Here is an 8,478-nt window from a genome sequence, read left to right on the forward strand (position 1 = left end):
GGAATGAGTTCGGATCGGTAGGTTCATGTTTTGGTCGATTGCATTCCGTTGATTTGTCGCGGTACCGCGGGACACCCGGCAGCAACAAAGTCAAAACAAAAACCTTCCCCGAGTGTGGACTGCTAGGCTAAGTTCTTCTTCTTCTTATTATTATTCTTATTATTGGCGTAATGGCCTACGCGATCATACCGGCCTTTTCAGGACTTGAGTACCACGTAGCCGGATAGTCACCTCTTGCTACGGCGGACGGTTCATACGCGGTTAGAACCCACGACGGGCATGCAGATGTGCGGAATGATGGCGGTGCCGCGGGCCCGCTCCTATCCAGCGTGCAACTTGCATACTGCCACACTGTCTCCTGCCCGGTGCATACGCAGCAGGCAGGGGGAATGATGCACCTCCACAGTAAAAAAAAAACACCGTCATGAACCAGCGGTGGACCTAACGGTAGGCGGACTAGGCGGTCGCCGAAGATTTCTAGTCTGTAGTATGCCGTATGTCTACAAGTGGACAGATTATTAGCGACAAGGGCCCCCGGAAAGATGGTCTTTAGGGCTCCGTGGCTGGAGAACCATTTGCACCTCCCCTCCCCCCATGGCGACTACAATTTTAGGGCCTGTGACCGATGATCGTAGGGGTCCCATGGTCACCCCCCCCCCCCCCATCCGCTGGCAAATTAAGTATACCGTTCAATCTTCCAACAGCTGTGTGTCAGTACCCCCTCCTTAGGGGCCTCAATTCGTCTTTCCGCCTTTCATCATAACATTCCGGAAGAAATTACATTTGGCGACAGTTTTGCATACACACGCACACTCACAATCATGCGCAGGATGCTTAGCATATCTATGTAATCCACAACAGACGAAAGCAAAAGCTTAGTGTTAGAAACGTGTTAGAGCGAATTAGGGTTCTGCGCGTTACACAGCAAACCCTCCATCGTGCGCTAGCGATTCCGTAGTCATTTTTACATTGCATCGATTAAACTCATTGCGCTTTTTTGGTTTGATTTGTGAAAATGCAACTTCATCGCCGCAATGTTTGTTAACGGCATTTTTAGGCGCCACAACAGCTCGCGAGCATTGTCCACACGCGCGAAAGAGATAGCGCTATGGAGGGAAAAAGCACTGACGATGGCTGACAGCGATTGGCCGTCTGACGCACCAACACATTCAAACCTTCGGCAGCGCGCTCAGGCGAGGGGAATGAGGCGGAGCCAGGGACGGGCAGCTCGACGAGCTGCTCGACAAATTTGCCGTTGGAGAGAAAAAGAGGGCATGATAAAATTCTCAGAACTCCATGATTTCTTCCGTCGCTTTGCGCAGCGGGCGTACCTACACAACTGAATTCTTCGAACGCGTTCGAACTGGCTCATTTGTGTTCGATATGTGTTCTGTTGGTATGGAAATTATACCTATACAATTCAATAGATCGAGCCCGTTCAAACGGATTAGTCATTGTTCGCGAATGAACTGAACTGAATTGATTGCGCTCATCATGTTGATCCATATTTAAATATTTTTTTTTAAATAGAATCCTTAAGTGTGTGTTTAAGGCATGGGGTACAATATATGCAGGAGACATTTTTGCTCGTATTAGTTTTTTACATGCTAGTTTTTGGTCGGTTTTGCGATGGATTGTGTTGACCAGACAGCCGAGTGTTTAATGTTTTTAAATGATTGGTTTCAACCGCATAATGAGTACTTCTTTGGCTACAGTATGCGTCTATGGTGAGTAAATGAAAAAGATAACGAGCGTTCTTTTATTCACAAAGAACACACCTCATGACACCTCATGAAACAAAGAACGAAAGAATCGTCGTTCGCGTTCGGTTCTTTTTGGTGAGTGAACTAGTTCGTTCGCGTTCGGTGAAAAGAATCGTTTTGCCCATGCCTAGTAATCTGCATCAATGAATAAAACAAAAGTTAAGCAATTTGGCGACATATATTTTCACTAAACAGTCTTACCTTTGTCGCGTTTGTTTATAAAGCACTTCCACTTGATTTGCGTGTTTCACAGTGATACAGGAATCAAAAATTTTGCAAGTGCCAGATGAATGCAATGGACGAAAACGCCAAACGCTACTAGCAATGAGAATGAAAAAGTGTGCAACTTTTAGGCGAGGGGCATGTAGAAGCATGGGGAGACCGTTGGAAATACGCGGAATTACGCGGAGGTGCGAGCGTGTTTTGGTTTCTACACAGTTTTTGCACTCACACAATTAGGGGGCGTCCATAAATTACGTAACGCTCAAAGGGGTGGGGGGGCAGGGGGTTCCCTGTAGCGTTACGGTTTGTTACATAGGGGAGAGAGGGGGTTCACATTCTGTTACGTAACGTAATACAATCGTATCACTGGTCACTGACAAATGATCGCCCACCTGGGTAAGTTTTGCACTTTTATTTCTTTATATCTTTTGATAGGGAATACGAACTTGACATTTATAAAATACCAAAACAGAGGTTTGACAGAAAATTGCCATGAAAAAATCCACCGTGTAATACAGGTTTAAGAGCCGTGTGTCTCAGGTAAAGACTGTAGTTTTCAATCTTACCGTCAACAAAATTCAAACAGTTATATGTCATTCTACGCTAAACGCATCGACCTGTATATTATTGTTGGTAAACAACAGTCGTGCGGTGCTGTCAATCAGGATTAGTTGGATAATTCGGCTGCCTCGATCATCCGGACCACCCGGATGATCGAGAAAGGGAATTCGTAACGTTACGAGACAGGGAACGGGAAAAACCAAATTAAGGGGGGGGGGGGTGTTCGATCATGCGTTACTTAATTTTGGAAGGGGGGTCTCCTCCAACGTTACGTTTTGTTACGATAGGGGGGGAGGGGGTCGAAAAATCCCAATTTCAGCATTACGTAATTTATGGACGGCCCCTTACACATGTGTGAATGTGTGCGTTCACTTTCAGCCTGTGCGCTCAGTTTGGTTTTCTCGCAGCGGCATGCGGGTATCGGTGTCTCGCTCGCACTAGTGCAGCGAGTGTTCCTCTGTGCGCTCCCTTTCTTGCCACCACACGAAATCGTCAGTTCAGCTCAAGCGTTCGCCGTGAAAGGCCGTGCGCGTGTTAGCCTAAGTCCCGGGCGATCGAAGTTTCGCTAAGTGTTGAAGTGTTGTTCACATTGAAATGAAGTTGCGGTTTTCTTTCACCATTTAACTTAAATGTGTGGTTTGCGCTGCTTTATTTCAATGTTTTTTTTTGCTGTATTGAACATCATCAACGGGATCCACGCAGTTAGACGGCTATTTGAAATACGACGATTTTTTTTATATAATGAATGTGTGTGGTTTGAAGCAAGATTGTGTGAAGCTATGTATTTAAATGTGCTTTTATTTTCAAGAAAAGTGATAAAATATAAACTGAGTTTGATGTGTTTAAGTTTTTGTTTTGATTTGGGTGCACCAAGTCCGTGTGAAGCAAAGCGCACAGCGCGCTAAGAAAGAAACGAGCGGGAGGGGGTGTCAGTCCAGCGCAGCGCAATTCGCTGGAATCAAGTGGGAGGGGGTACCAGTTCAGCGCTGCGCAAGCCGAAAAAAACGGGAAGGAAGGGGTATGATGAAACAGCGCGAGTGAGCGTTGTTTACAGCGAGAGCGCCTCGTGTATTTTAAAGGCAAACAAGAGAGCGCATCCTCTCCGTGGTAGCGCTCCATCCGCCATTTTTTATTCTCAGCCCAAAACAACGGACTTCGGATCCGAGCTTGGGCCGGACCCTCACCGCGTGTTTCTACCTACCCCTCGCCTGAAAATTTCGTTCTCTTTGTCTGTCGGGGATTTCGTATCCTGAGTGTGGAGATGTGTGTGTGTGTGTATGTGGTGAACATTGCCGCGACAAGCGTGCTTTAGGATACAATGCGTGTAGGAGGGGGTAAAATCGCTTGGGTCATTGAAAATACAGGCAAAGTTGACGCGAAGAAAACGCAACACTGCGGATTGTATGGAAAATGTTGCGCGTTCAATCCGATTGCCATGCGATTGTCGTGGGGGCAAGCAAGCAACGGTGCTCCAGCGGATAGAGGTTTCATTTGAGTAACGATTCCATCGATATCGATGGGTGCGCTCTTCAATTAGGCTTGGATGAAACGTGCCTGTGCTTGTCTGGGGGCCCATATACTTGTTTGGCAGATGTGTGCCGAAAACAGACAGCTGTTTCCACGCGAAAAATGGTATTCACATCCTAAGCCAGGGATCGTGGAGCGTACCTGTTTTTAACGCAAAAACTTAAATTTTCACTCGGGACCCTACTCAACTTTTGTAGCCAATTTACTAGTGGGGGAAATCGGGAAGAGGTGGTATTCATATGTCCAAAGGAGATCTGGGTTATGTTAAAATGAAAATGATGTTTTATCACTATCTCCATACAACTTTTTGCGTGAAGACAAGATCAAAAACCGTTACAGCTATACTGAAGCCAAAACTCAAAGGTGGTTTAGGGGGCCCCATCGATTACGTGGACTCTTCGATGAGGGGGCCCCGTCGGTAAGGGGTCCCGTCGGTAAGGGCCCCCGTCGGTAAGGAGGCCCCGTCAATAAGGGCCCCGTCAATAAGGGCATTTGGTGTCTTGGTGTGGATGGTCGGTGCACGAGCTAACCAAAAAAACGCGAGCACACTTCCCAACGGGACAAAAGTAGAAAGCTTGAAGCAAAATAATCGTTTGTCTCGCTTTATCCTCTATACCGCGCTTGCTTGCACTCATGCGCAAGCACTCGAGTATATTCTCTCAGAACTGAGTATTCGCAGCTCAACCCGTGCAGTGAGAATGTATTTGTTAATGTGCAGCGAAATTTGTCCCTGTATCTCATTCCCCCACCCCCAAAAAACCACATTCACTCTCCGCGCACTCTTACAATTTTGGCGCGCACGCTACATACAACACAATACAAAAGGTCGTTTTAACCGCGCGCACTGATCAAAGTCGCGATGGTTCAATCGGAACGCCGACGCTCCAAGTCAGAGATTTGGTCTGAAGAAAAAGTTTTTCTGACCAAATCGACAACACACACTCGACGACACACATCGTCAGATCGACCGCCGTCGATGGAAGTGTGATGATCTAAAAATAGATCTGTGGGGCGAGTGAGAAGGGGGAGGGGCGTAGAACAAGAACGTAAGTGTGAGTCGTCGCGTGTGCGTGTGTGTACACTTAAGAACTCATTTTTTGCTCTTTCCTGGAACCCACATGTTTCTACATTCTTCTGATTTTAAGCAACAAAAGTAGAAGGGAAGTAGAAGGCTACTTCATTTCTACTTTCCTTGCTACTTTCGAGCGTGTTGACTCGCTTGGGTTGCTGCTAAAATCCAATGCACAGAACTCAGAACAGCACTCTGCGTATAACCACCAAAGAAAACCCGTTATAACAGCCACAGGCACACATCATACACCGACAAAAATTTAAAGGCCCCTACACAAAATTTCAATACACCGGCTCGCAGCTCGAGAAATTAACAGGAAAAATTGACACCAGGCACGCGTCGCTTTTAAAAGCCTAGGAAGATCGTTTGGTCAACGGTGATTCAGTGGGTAGAGGTTTCATTCGAGAAACGATTAAATCGATTTACCGCTTTGCGATTGTGTGCCGAAAGCAAACAGATGTTTCACCCAAAAATGGTATTCACATTCCTGGCCTGGGATAGTAGAGTGTGTGTGCTTATTAAGCAAAAACTAAAATTTTCATTCTTGGACCTAATCGACCACAACAAGTTTGTAGACTGAAGAGAAAGGGAAATGGGAAAGGTTTAAGATAGAAGGGAGGGTGGAGGGGGGTGGGGTGGTATGGAAATGCGCAGGGGACATATGGGCCATGTTAATTTATATATGGTTTTTTGATCGATTATTCCATTTTTTTTCGAATGCAACAAAATTTATACGCTTTCTTTTATCCTCGTTTAATTTGTGTGCATCAATTATCACACCAAAGAGCGGCCCTGCGTGGTCTGACCGCCACCTAAAAAATCTTAAAAGAGCTAAGGCAGCTGCATTAAAAAAATATACGAAGAACCGATCACCTGTAAACAAATGCATATTAAGTGAAAAAACTCGCTTGTACCGTAGATACAATAAAATACGCTACGGTGGCTACTTGTCTCGGTTGGAGAAGAATTTCATCAAAAGGCCCAAAGCTCTCTGGAGTTTTCGTAAGAAACACAATAATACGAATGTGACACCTAAATCGATTTACCACAATGACCGAGCTGGTTCAACTGCTTCAGATATTTGTGATACATTTGCGTGTAGATTCGAGGAGGCATACACAATCTCAACTACTGACGACACTATTATCACCAACGTTTAAATTAATACTCCTAATGATGTCATCGACCTTAATTTGACTAATATATCGCAAGAATCTGTACTAAATGTGCCCAAAGTAGTCAAGCCAAAAGCTAGTCCTGGCCCAGATGGTATTCCTGCCATCATTCTCAGCCGATGCTGTGAGTCCATTATGCCGATATTCACGAAAGTTTTTGATTTTTCACAACAAGGAGAATTCCCCTTGTTTGGCGTCATATATTTGAATTTTGTTCACTGGGTGACTGCAGGCAACTAACAGCTGTCACCGTAGCATGTGACTTTTGACAGCTACCGTTTCCGGCATCTCTCTTTCTGCTGGATCGTAAAACGAAGTGGTTTAGAAACACAACGTAGGAAAAAAACATTATGTGAAATACCGTTCTAATAAAGAAGAGCCTTGAATTAAAACACCCCACTATTTGGAAGAGTTCATGGATTGTCCCCATGTTTAAAAAAGGTGACAAAGAAGATCGTCGTGCAGAGTGCTAACATGTGTCACCACATATCCAAGCTTGGGTACACGGGCTTGACTCAACCCCTTGGGCGGATGGTGGCATATGGCGAACCAGGAGGGGGATGTGTATCCCGGGAAACCGAGTGCCTGGGGGGGGGGGGGCAACCCGACGCTAAACAAAACGGTCACGTGGGCGCGGGGCCAGTCACCCAGTTCCATAAATCTACGACTACGGAAAGCTACAGAAGATTTCGAAACGGACCTCACGATACCGACCATACGCAATGCCCCCGGACTACTCTAAAAATGGGCTCATGGAACGTACGCACTCTAAGCGAAGCCGGAGCATTGAAAAAACTTGATGACGCCCTAGCCACACTGAGCATGGACCTCGTAGCTCTACAAGAGATTCGGTGGCTAGGGAACGGTGTGCACAACAGGCGTGGTAAGCATTGCTACGACATATACTACAGCTGCCACGACCGCCACCGCGTGCTCGGAACGGGTTTCGTCGCAGGTCCCCGGTTGAAATTCGTAATCATAGATTTCAAGGCTATAAACGATAGGCTATGCACCCTGCGCATGCGAGGCAAATTCTTTAATATAAGCCTCATAAACGTTCACGCCCCTACCGAAGATAAAGAGGAAGAGGAGAAGGGCCTTTTTTACGGCCGCCTCGCTAGAATCATAGATGCGTGCCCCAGGCATGATCTCATAATCATCCTGGGGGACTTCAACGCAAAAGTCGGTAGGGAGCCAATGTACCGCCAATACACTGGCTGTCACAGTCTGCATGAGCACAGTAACGATAATGGTAGATTGGTCCAGTTCGCCGCAGCGAACAATCTGGTTGTAGGAAGTACCAAATTTGCGCGGAGGGACATCCACAAAATGACGTGGGCGCACCCGGATAGCGAATCCTTCAACCAGATCGACCACGTGTTAATAAGCCGCCGACGACATTCGAGTCTGTTAAACGTCAGAACATATCGAGGAGCCAATATCGATTCCGATCACTATTTGGTTGGCCTAGTGATACGTTGTAGAATCGCCCGCCCCCGCGCCAATGGGGGCGGAGAAAACACGCAGCTTCGGCTCAACACGGACTCTCTAAGGGACATTACTGTCCAACAGGAATTCAAAGCCGCTTTAGAAGAGTCTCTACTACCAGAAAACAGTTATGAAACTACGAGCGAGAGGTGGAACGCTCTAAAAACAAAAATAATAACCTGTGCAAGAAATATACTCCCACCACGTCGTGGCAACACCAAATCTGGCTGGTTCGACGATGAATGCAGACAAGTGACCGAACGTAAGAATACTGCATACCGAGCAATGCAGCAACGGCATAGAACGCGGGCATGCGCAGAGGAATATTCACGGCTCAGACGCGAAGAGAAACGAGTTTATTGCTCCAAGAAGCATGCTTTGGAAGAGCAAAACATGCGGGAACTCGAGCAAACCAGAGAGGCGTACGGACCGACACGAACGTTTTACCAAGCGATATCAGGTCACCGAAACAACGTTGTACCTAAGGTAACCTGCTGTCGCAACAAGGATCGATATCTGGTCAGTAACCAGCCAGAGGTCCTCTCGCGGTGGGCTAAGTTCTTTAATGAATTACTCAACGACCAGTTTAACGAACAGCTAGGAGCGCCACTAGCAGATAATGTCATGCTACTGCCACCTAGCATAGAAGAAACACAAAAGGCTATTCGTC

The sequence above is a fragment of the Anopheles coluzzii genome, chromosome X (assembly GCF_943734685.1).
Source record: "Anopheles coluzzii chromosome X, AcolN3, whole genome shotgun sequence".
NCBI classification, from domain to species: domain Eukaryota; kingdom Metazoa; phylum Arthropoda; class Insecta; order Diptera; family Culicidae; genus Anopheles; species Anopheles coluzzii.